The 11,089-nt window shown below is 43.5% G+C and overlaps 1 protein-coding gene across 2 annotated transcripts in view; it reads left to right on the top strand.

Moving 5' to 3' along the window:
* The first annotated feature begins 4,865 nt into the window (after window positions 1-4,865).
* Window positions 4,866-11,089, top strand: part of SYN3 (synapsin III) — a 188,597-nt gene continuing 182,373 nt past the window's right edge. For both annotated transcript variants that reach the window (XM_032107131.1, XM_032107132.1), the window contains exon 1: window positions 4,866-4,992. The gene's annotated coding sequence lies outside the window, so the exon portion shown is untranslated. The remainder of the gene's footprint in view (window positions 4,993-11,089) is intronic.

Raw genomic sequence — 11,089 nt, 5'->3', positions numbered from 1 at the left:
CCGCCAATAAACAGGAACACTACTTTTGCCTTGGAAAACAGCCTAAAAATGGTGCAAAATATGCAAAATATGGCTTTTTTTTTTCCTTTGCAAAACTTGGTGAAAAAGTGATGTATTTTTGAAGTTGATTAAAGCTATTAAATAGATTCTCACTCAAAGAGCCTCATGGAAGAAAATTGGTATCTGTGCTTTCTTGTGTAAGAATAGCATAGTGGGATAAAACATGCCTTTTTAAGGCCTCATTGCTACTGTCTTTGAGAAAGCAAGAATTCACTGCAATGAATAAGCTAATTATAGAAAAATGTTACTGAATCATGGGATCCTTTGGGTTGGAAAAGGCCTCTAGGATCAATTCCAGCCATTAGCCTCACACCGCCAAGTCCACCACTGAACCGTGTCCCTAAGCACCACACATGTACGTCTTTTAAATACCTCTGGGGGTGGTGACTCAATGGCTTCCGTGGGCAGCGCGTTCCAGTGCTTGACAACCCTTTCAGTGAGGAATCTTTTTTTCCTAATACCCAATCTAAACCTCTTCTAGTGCATACAACTTGAGCCAGTTTCCTTTTGTCCTATTTCTTGTCACTTGCGAGAAGTGACCAATCCCCACCTGGCTGCAGCCTCCTTTCAGGCAGTTGAAGAGAGTGATAAGGTCTCCCTTGAGCCTCCTTTTCTCCAGGCTAAAGCAGCCCCAGCTCCCTCAGCTGCTCCTCACCTTTACTTACTGAAGGAAGTAAAGAATGCCAGTAGAAAACTTACTTGCTTTTCTTTCCCTAGATTAAGACATGATACGTAGAAGTTCCTGAAAAGTTTATTTAAATAAGTCACTATTGCTGAAGAATGAAAAATTATTTTATTTAAGAACATGTTTAAGATAAGAAAACGTGTTTTCAGTGGCATGGTAATACCCTTTTATAGAGACCACCATACACATATGCAGTAGCTGTGAAGCCCCAGAGCAATGCCTCAATCTGACTAGGTGTAATAAATTCAGCTTGTCCCAAAGGCATACCACTTCAGAAAATAGCATCCCAGACACTTCTAAGGAGCCCACTCCTCTTCTGCTGTGCATTGCTCTATTCTTTCTATCACCCTGTTCTCTGTTCCTCAGGTTCCTCAGATTTATTTCTGCAGAACCTGCCCCTCAAATTCCTCTGCTCCTGCCATCCCACGAGCACATTTGCCAAACTGACATCTGCTAAAGAGGCTGTCACGATATTAAAAAAAAAAAAAAAAGCTCACTTCAACCTCTTGTCTCTGCCACATATTGTGGGTCCAAAAGAAGCCTACATGGCTTGTGTGCAGCCCAGCCTCCTCCTGCTGCTACAATGTGAACACCTAAAAAATGTTTTGTGCAAGGCTTTGGCAAAATAGCAGGGAGGAATAGCCAGTCTCATTTCCAAGTAGATAACGAATTAAAGCCTTGTTTTCTAGTCAGTTATAATCAATCAGACATTGGACACTATTAGCAACCTGTGTATGTGATACCCAGGCACCGGGAAGAAGAACCCATCAGAAGATCAACACTCTGACTTAAGGTTTTGAAATATTGCCACAACATCCCAGTAAGGCAGACTGACAATCAATTTTGGGGCTCAAAAGATGAACAGGATGTCAGATATGGGAACATTTGAAAATACCTAGTTTTTATTAGTGGAGTTTTATCATCATTTCTTGAACCTTTGGATCCCTATAGTATGTGTGCTTTTTCTTGGCAAGTATCCTACTTGGAGCGTAATGCTCACTACAATACAATCATTTATCTATCCTTTAATTTCTCAGTCACTTCTGATTTTCATTGCTAAACACAGTTCTTCATCTGGGCATGAAGAGGGGGGAAGAGAAACTTCTGCAATTTACTCCATTTGTCTGTGTGACTATTTTTCCCTAATTTTGGATGTGCTCCTACTTACTGCTGCTACCCTCCAAAAGGGGTTTATGCCCAGTTAGGCATCATTTCAAAGGAGAACACCAAAACTTCCACTGGCAATAAACTGATCAAAAATAATTATGAGGAAGGAGAGATCTTCTATGAACACTACAAAACTTTCTGGAATTTTTGCAAAGTAATGTTCTTTGTTTTCAGCCAAGAGTACTGCAGCTATTGCAATTGAGAACCAAAAGACTTCACTGAAAAATTTCTATTCAAATAATGATTTTCTTAGAAGGCTTGCAACAGAAAGAATGTTCAGCTAAAAGAAAAAAAAAATTAGAGAACCAGCTTTGATGGAAAATATTCAACAATCCTATGAAAGATTTAATTCCTCTCAAAAGAACTGTAGTGTAGTAGCCTGTCTTCCATTTGCTTAGTTTGTCAGTTTCCTCTGACACCACTGATCCTGTCATTTTTTTGCTTTATCTCATTTCTTGGGGTTGGCAAAAGACTGCTCAGTTTATTCCAACTTCCAGAGGGTTTCCACCAGAGGTGGCAAGGACCCTTCTTCCTTCTCCTCCCCTCCCTCTCCTCTGTGGAAGTTGTCACTCATCTTTGCTGCACCACAGAGTCAGGATCTGCCTCTCTCTTCAGTGCCTGTCTGCAGTGAAGCCCCTGCCCCTTCTTCCACCCTGCCTCATGTGTGTTCCTGTAGGAGTGCTGCCACCTCTGTGATTGCTCTGTGGACCTCACAGCTGAGTACCTCTCACCAGGATGAAACTCACATTAGTGCTGGGAGGGCTGGTTTGTTCCCTCTCTAGCCAAGCTCTGCTCCCAATTATTAAAGCCTTTGGTAGGGAGGCTTTGATGCTAGGAATTAACTTGAAAGGAATTTGATAACCAAGGGCCATATTCATGATGCAGAGGTCTCCACTGAAGAGCGCTCCCCAGCATCTCCTGAATTTTGAGCAGATTCTCCAGTTGTCATGGCAACAGCCTAATTTGCTCTCATTTTGTGGTTTAAGTAAGCATCATGTAAAAGCTCCTCAATAAATGATGCTGAAACATCCTGAGCTTTGGTAGTGACATTGGGCAACTTGCCACATGGCTTAGTTTAATTGCTCTGAAGCTACCACCAAGTGCATAATTCAGAGTTTCCTTTAACACAAAAGCTCTTAAAAGTTGGGATGGCTGCAAGGGAAGGAGGAGGAGGAAAAAAGCAGCTGCCATTCTTCAGAAGTGAAGCATCTTCAGGAGCAAGAGGGCAGTTTTGCCCCTTTTTGTGGCAAAGAAGTCCATAACAGAGAAAGACAAAAACTTGGTTGAGACTCTTACCTTTTCACGCTTTAGATCACTTTGAGCTTGGTGGGAAGGGCAAAAGCATCCACTGTTCTTGTACTCTATTCTCCTAGGGAAAGCAGCATGGCTCGATCTCACTTTTGGACTGAGACAGAGGTAGATAGCCCAGCAATTTAGGAGGTGGCAATCCCTATGCATTGTCCCAGCTTCCTGCTAGTCTTTCAGTATAAAGGCAGTGCCTAAAGAGAGACACTGCTTTTAGGAAAGCTTCTGGTCTGTCACCAGTGATCTGCCTTTGTAGCTTTGCTGGTACATGGGTTTAACTTCACCCTGGTGTCCTTACTGGCTCTGGAGGCAGAACTGAGGCTACCCAGCCTGCCAGGCCTGGGAGAGGAGCCAGACTGAGAGCTGGTGTGGGAGTTGCTTCAAGGAGTTTGGGATCTAGTGCAAATTTGAACCTCTCATCGTTGTGGTAGTACATATATAGACTTTACTGAGTAAATATTAGCACACGGGAAGCAGAGTGCAAAGGGTGTTCTTGGAGTCTGTGGGAAGAATTGCAGCTCATCCTGCCTGTTTATTTTTCAGTTATGGTGGAATGATACAGCTGTTTGTAAATACCGTGCCCACAAACATGTATTGAAAGCAGTAGCTTTCAGTATTGCAGTGAATTGTCATTAAAAAACCCTGTTGGCTGCTTGGTCTGTTCTGAGGGTACAAAAGGGTTGTTGTCCCGCTGAGTTCCTCCACTTCTGCTATTCCTCCCATAACAATAAAACTCTTTAGGTAACTGAGGCAGCCTGAGGTTGCTGTTGAGGGAACCTGCAATGCTCTGTAACTCTTCAAACAAAGCATCACCTGAAGAAAAAGAGCAGTGTTCATTTTGGGACCAACTACTTCTTAGGAAACACAAGTATAGATAGTTGTCACTGCAAATTTCTAGTCAGGAATTAAAAAAAAGCCAAAACAGAACAGTTTAGTCATTTGGTTTGGGGGAAGACTGCCACATTGGTGTGGGATTTTTTGTATAGGGATTCAAACTCCCACAGCGGACATGTGAAATCACAGCCCCTGGGCAGTGTGTCTATGAACCTTTCCCTTTCAGAAACCACGGACTTGCATCCTCTGGGTGTCTAAACTGATGGGATGACAGCACAGTTGCTTTACAGAGGATACTGTGATACAAGGCAGACTCTCCCTTTTCCTCCTGATCTGCTTGTCTTGTCACTCCCTTCTCCAGAATGGCTTCATTCTTTTCTCACTGCATTTAGGGAAGAGGCAAAGTGTTTGATGTGCTGCAGTATCACTTTGCCTGGACAGAAATCTCTGCATCCACTGAGATGGTAATGACCATTCACAAGGGAAATACTGTATTGTGGGCTGAGGATGGAGGTGCAACAATAAAATGGGAATGCCATGGCTTAGGGGGAGGAGGACAAGAGGGGTGGAATGGGAAATACAAGAGGATAACCTAAGGTCTCCTTTTCAGGAGTGACAGACAGATTCTGGTTTCTTTACCCACCTCTCTGATAAAAGCCTGACGGTGGGGGTGAAGTCTGTGACACCGGAGCCTGCACACCCTTGTTGTTTTACTAAATTATTCATTCCTGTTCCTGTGATAATATAGTTATAAGGAGGAGCCTAATTGAATTTACTGTCTGGCATTGGCCAATAGGGCGATAAGGATCCGGCAGAATGGGATGACGGTGAATCCTGCTGGTGTGCTGTGAATGTGAAGCAGGACGGACTGGCAGTTTGTGTGCAGGAGGGAAAGCGAATCAGTCCAGGGCCCCTGGATTAGCAGAATAAAGAAAGGAAAGGTAAGGGAGCGGGAGGGAATGGGATTTGCCTGAATCCTGTACTGACCCTGTGCTGAAAAGATGTTTATGTTTGTAGGAAAGCACTCTGCAGGCAATGTTTTCCTGCGGGGTTTGGAGGGAACAGGAATGCATGTGGTGGCACTTGCTCAGTGCATGTAGGCTGTGCCTTTGTCTTTATACGTGCTGCAGGGCTATATAACGCTGCATGTTCACTGAGTGTGTCTGTGCAGAGATTCCTGTGGTTTGTGGGATCCAGCAGCAGCGTATGGAGCCTGTGCAGCATAAATGTAATGAGGGGAGTCCAGAGGGAGGAATTACCTCATGGGCAGAGTGGGGGAAACAGTAGTGCTTTCTGGTTTGATTGGAAATGAAAACGCCGAGGCTCTTAGTGAGCTGTTTGCAAACAAAACAGAGCAAGTGTGTGTGCATCTGTCCGTGTATGTACTGGATCTGCAGTGAGATGTTAAAATGGGAAAGAGGAGATCAGACTGGAGTGCTAGGCATCACAGGTGGAGATAAATTGCAGGCAATCTGTGTAATCAGATTCTTCAACATGGAGAATGCAAGTGAGTATGAAAGTGGATTAATCCTATCTGCTGAGCTGGCTACACCTGGAAAGGGGGAGATGGGCTGGGAATCAGGACAGGTAATGTGACTGGTTAGAGAAATTGATGCTCAAACCATCCTGCCTGCTGTGCCTGCTGCTAAAGTGGTAGCTTATTGAGTTTCTTCCACAGATTTGTTATTTCCCTTTCAGTGATGCAAAGAAAAGGTGAGCACCTCTGAGGATCAGGTTAGAGCCCACAAATTAGTGTTACCTGGAAGAACAGGACCACATCAAGCAAATTAGCCTTTGCCCTTCCTTTTGTTTCACTGCCTTTGCTCTGATAACAAGTGACTGCTGAACAGACAGGGCAGATGGGGGAAGATGGATTACAAATGTGGCAAGTGGCGTTAAGCCATGCAGACAGCGAATGTCGTTTGCAGTGATGATGTTATAATCACACTTCTTCAGCTTACATCTTTGCAAGCCTGTAAGACAAGGCTGTCCCGAACTGGGATAACCTTATCCCAGTCACTAACTGGAGCAGGAATCACAGCTCACTGTAAGGCACTAAAATTTTTAGCTGTTTCTCATAGGGTTTCACCCCCTCATTCTTTTCAAGCTGGGATCCAGAGGAAAGTGTTGTTGAGACAAAGACGTTGCTCACCTGTGGATATCTCATCTCTGTTGGAAACTCATTCTCGTGGTGAGTGTGGAGGGAGATACACTTTTTCTGCTTGCTCAGAAAGCAACAGCCAGAGGCTCACTCCTAAAAGAGAAATAAGGCAGAAAGCCCCATAGGGAGAAGCAGCAAAATGGCTTATTTGGGATTAGCCAAACCGTTTTGCCCATATAAGTTCTCCTTCCTCTGTGACACCAAATTTCTTACATCAGGGGTCAGGTTTCCTCTACCCAAACTTCTTTCCTTCCTGTGGTTTTCTCACGTGGCCTGAAGATGAAGAAAATGACTGATATGCCCATCAGAGAGCACCTCCTTGCTCATGTCTATGCTCTGCCCATGGCATCTCCTGGAGCCTGAGTTGTGCTCCTCAGTGGTGGGCTGAGTCTGACCCCCTCTGTCTCACAGCTTGTGCATGCACCCCAAGTGAGACCAAAGGGATACTCACTTGGTAAAAGTAGGAAAAGGTTCTGCCTTGCAGAGGATGTTTGCATTTGGTGATAAAAAAAGGCAATGTGTTGCAGATTCCCATAGGATAGATGCAGGCTCTCCTCATCTCACCTGGAATAGCTGACTAAAAAATGGATCTAACACAGGGCATATGGTCATAGTTGACCATATAGTTTGACTCCAGCTTTCAAAGCACCCACAGCAACAGAGTGAGCTAAGAAATGAGGAAAACAAGCCTGGCCATCTGAGAATAAATTCCCCAGTATAGTAAAATTCTTTCCTTTTTCCCCAGAAACAGAGGAATGTTTAAATAACTTGCTTATTCACACACTGCAAAAAGCTGTACAGCTCCCAGGTGCAGAGCAGGAGGTTCTTCCTTTCTAAAGAGTGGGCAGATACTCATCACCCCTGGAGAGTCCCCCTCTCTGCACATCAAAGGAAGTCATCTTTGGGAGTCTTCCCTGGGAGGTGCACGCAGGGAATTGGCAGGAGAAGCATCTCTCTGACGCTGCAGCAGCAGCAGCCTGGTGTTGGCTTGCAGCAGTTACTGCTGGTTGGCTGCCTACATTGTTTGCTTCTGCCCTCAGAGTCAACAGGGAGGCTCAGGAATGGGCAAAATGCCAGCGTATTCCCAGGGAAGCTGACGTCATTGCCAATTCACTGGTGCCAGACACCGTGCTGGAAACCTGAGGTCGCTTTTTGCCATTAATTGCTCAGATGATTAATTCATGCAATGATATCATTTTCTTGGGTGGAGGTTAGGAGGTTATGTACTCTAGTAATGAGAGGCGTGATGGGATGCAAAACTTGCGCTCCTCGCTGATGTTAACACTGATTACAACCTGGTCACTGCGTGCTCCACATCATCCTTCCTCCTCCAGAAAGGGTACCTTTCTTCTTAGGTTTTTCAGAGGGGCTGAGGGGGAGGTGACATAGGATGTGTGAGCAAGTGTTCTTATGGGATTTGCAGTATTGCAAATTCTACACGAGAGGACTGAACCGTAATGCCCTTAACTTTCACAACTACTCTGCAACAAGGATTTTTGCTTTAATTATTTTAATGTTAACTGTTTCATTTATGTCATTTACATTGCACTTTCCAACAAGAAAAACAGTATTATCCTCATAAAAAATTAAAAAAAAAAAGAAAAAGAGAAAGAAGTGAGTTTGTTTCCTATTGCACAGTGACTGGTGTGTTGTACCATGGTGTTCTCCCCTCAGAGGGTCCTGCTCTGTCTATAGGGCTGTAGGATCAGTTTTTAGTTGGTATGGAAATTCCACAGAATGTCAGGTTTTGCAGTAAATATTCTAGGATATTTAATTCTTTTTGGATGTTTTTAGGCTAAAGATCCCCTTCCTGTCTCTCTAATAGCTAAGCAAATAAGCCTAGAATTCCCAGGTGGGCATTACAAAGAGCTGTCCTGGCCCAGAAACAATTAATAGCTGATAAAGTTGCAGCAACTCGATCTTATAATCTATTGGTAGGTGAAAGTGCTAACTTGAAATGTCAAACAAACCACCCAAGGCATTTTCAGAGCTGTTGTAAGAGCATTTTGTGCTCTTACAACAAGTAAGTTGATGTCACTGCTCAAGTGATGTCACTGCTCTGCCGCATGTATCCCTCCCTCTCACTCATTCCAGTGTTGTTCTTCTCACTTCAGGCCTCTGTGGTTTTGGCTGATTTGTGTCCCCAGAGGTGTACAAAGCCCTGGATCATAATTTTTCAAACACACTTGGTAAGACCAAGTGGAAATCTTCCAATTTCTAAATAGGCCTTTTATTTATGGGATAAAATGGTTTCCTTTCTGTTTAAGCAGTGGGGAAGCCATGCTCTCTCTCTCCATTCTGAATAATTCTTCACTTCCTCCCATCCTTTGTGATTCGTTGTGATATTCTCCTACCTCATCTAGAGATTTGAAAATGTCAAGGAGCTTTTTTGAATGCTGATAAATAACAGAGATTTGATTAGCAACTGTAGCAGATCATTTACCAATCCAGTACTGTAGACTCATATATATTTATAATGCAGTTATCAAGGAAAATGAAGTGATTATGCAGAACCAATGATGTCTGTATTAATGGCTATCAGATTCCAGACACTCATCTCTTGTCTGTTTAATGAGGAATAATTCTTCTGTGTCTGGGCAGATCAAAAGCTAAAGCAAGGGTGCATTTTGGCTCTGCTGCCTTTAGCAGATTACACTGGCCACAAGAAAGGTGGCCCAGGGCATGTGCTTGCAATTTAGACCCTGCCCATAAAGGGGAGAAAAACTAATGACAAGGCCTTGGAGAAGTAGGAGGAAGAGTCTGTGGTGTGGCCTTGGGGTAGAAATTATCTTTTGTCCTGGTGGCAGCCTTCCACTGCAAAGGGCTGAATTCTGCATTGCCAGCAGAGTGACAGGAAGGGGAAGAAAAGATTGTCTGCTTCTCAGGATGGTCTGTGATGAGCTGGCATGGGGAGAGGGGGAAAAACTGAATTGGATGGGGTAGGAAAGACCCTTTTTCTAGGTTTCCTGAAACTGGGAGTATTACCTTCATATCACATTGAGAGAGTAACTACAGTCGTTTTTAAAAGCACATTAAATTTTTCTCTAAATTATCACACTGGGATATGTACAAGACAGAGAACTGCTGTGTTGTGTCATACTCCAGCCTGAAGAACACAAACAGCATTATTTTCCTGTGTGTCTGAAAAAGAAATCAGAGTCCATGTTAAAGGGAGGAAAAAGGTAGGACAAAGGTAGGGCTGAAGAGCCATGTGAAAAGCTGGACAAAATAAGAGAGAGGGGTGTGCCTTTCTTTGGAAGAAGGAAATTTTGGATTCTACCAAGCTATACGGGTTTTGGTTGATTTATTTCCTGCTTTCAGCATGAGCCAGAGCCAACAATTCTTCCCTGTATGCTTCAGCTGGGAACTGTGGGAAAGCATTGGCTTCCTTGTTTCTTCTCATACACAGGAGCAAACATACACATACCAACTCATTTTAAAAGATGGCAAACAGTGTCTGCAGCCAGGTCTTCATGGCTTGAAATGGCTGTTTGCTGAGCTCCCTCGAGTTTAAAAAGTGTGCTACTTCAAGCCCTATGTTTTAATTTACAATTTAATGTTATGTATCATCGACAATGGCACAAGAGGGAAATAGTATTTTAACTTGCTGGTTCTAGCCCTTTAAAACCACAAAGCCATTTAAGAAAAGATACTAATTGACCACTTTTTGGTAAAAGACATAGCTAAAGCCGCTCACATTATTTGTAGTCAAATAAGGAGTTTACTGATTCCCATCCAAGTGAATGGAGAAAGTCCCACTCCTCTGCGACTCAGGACTTCCAAGCCTGCTGGAAAAAAACAGCCAGAAATGCTTACATCATCCATTTTATGTAGCCAGTGCAAAATATTTTTAACCTAGAAGGACTGGTAGGCTTTCACCAGCACTAAATTAAGTTTATAAGCAAACACAAGCATATTTACATAGAGCTATTAGAAAAGCAAAACCAATAGCAGCAGAACATTCAGCTCCATGATGATTCAGACCCTTAAAATCTGTTGTTTAAAATATAGTAACACTCCTTTTTTAGATAAAATGTATTATTTTTAATATAGGGTATTCTGGTCCTGTGTGGCTGTGTTCTTTTCTAAAATACAATGAACACATCCGTTATGCCATCATCTTTCTCCCCCACTTTTGTCTGTACTTCGCTGGGTTTACAGTAGGGCTGAACAGCCCTGTAGTGCACTGCAGCCCAGGAACATGTCAAAGACATTCTTGGCTGCAGAAACACTTTTTCCTGACTGCAGAGCAAGCTGATAAACTCCAGAGGACGATGCTAGAAAATACAGTAGCTCCTTCTTGGAGAAGGAAAATCAGGAGTTTTGTCATCCAACTTACCAGCACAGCGCAGTTGTTTATAACCACTGCTGTGACAGTGAACAATAAAATGGAAATCTGGGATAAAGAATGATCATATGGTGCCAGAGGTGATGGTACCATGAGTCACCACACACACTTCTGATGCACTGTGCCCATCACTGGCAGCTGCCGGGGGCTGTGGACACAGCATGTGGGCAGGGAAACACACTTGGCACACGGCTGTTTGCTGAAGTGGGCTTGACAAAACCTAACGATGTGACAAGCTAGGAAGCATTTATTCTTTTTTTAGCCCCAAAGTTTTTTGGTTTGCTGCTTAAAGATGAGATTCAGTGCTGGTATTTCCCTTTATGTGCGCTAAAGCATTGATTGCACTTTGGAAAGACAGATGGGTTGGATGAAACACTGCGCTCCCTCCAGCAGCTCAAGGCTGCTGTATTTAGCTTGATGCTTCTATCTAAAATAGGCCTGTGTGTATTTAGTTATCTTTTGAGCAGGCTTTCTTACTTCAGCAGCCTTGTGAAGTTTCTTTTAGCAGGAGAGAGAGGAGTAGGCGAGC

This window comes from Corvus moneduloides, chromosome 4 (genome assembly GCF_009650955.1).
Source record: "Corvus moneduloides isolate bCorMon1 chromosome 4, bCorMon1.pri, whole genome shotgun sequence".
In the NCBI taxonomy this organism is placed as follows: Eukaryota; Metazoa; Chordata; class Aves; order Passeriformes; family Corvidae; genus Corvus; species Corvus moneduloides.
This window is presented reverse-complemented; position numbering and strand designations above follow the sequence as displayed.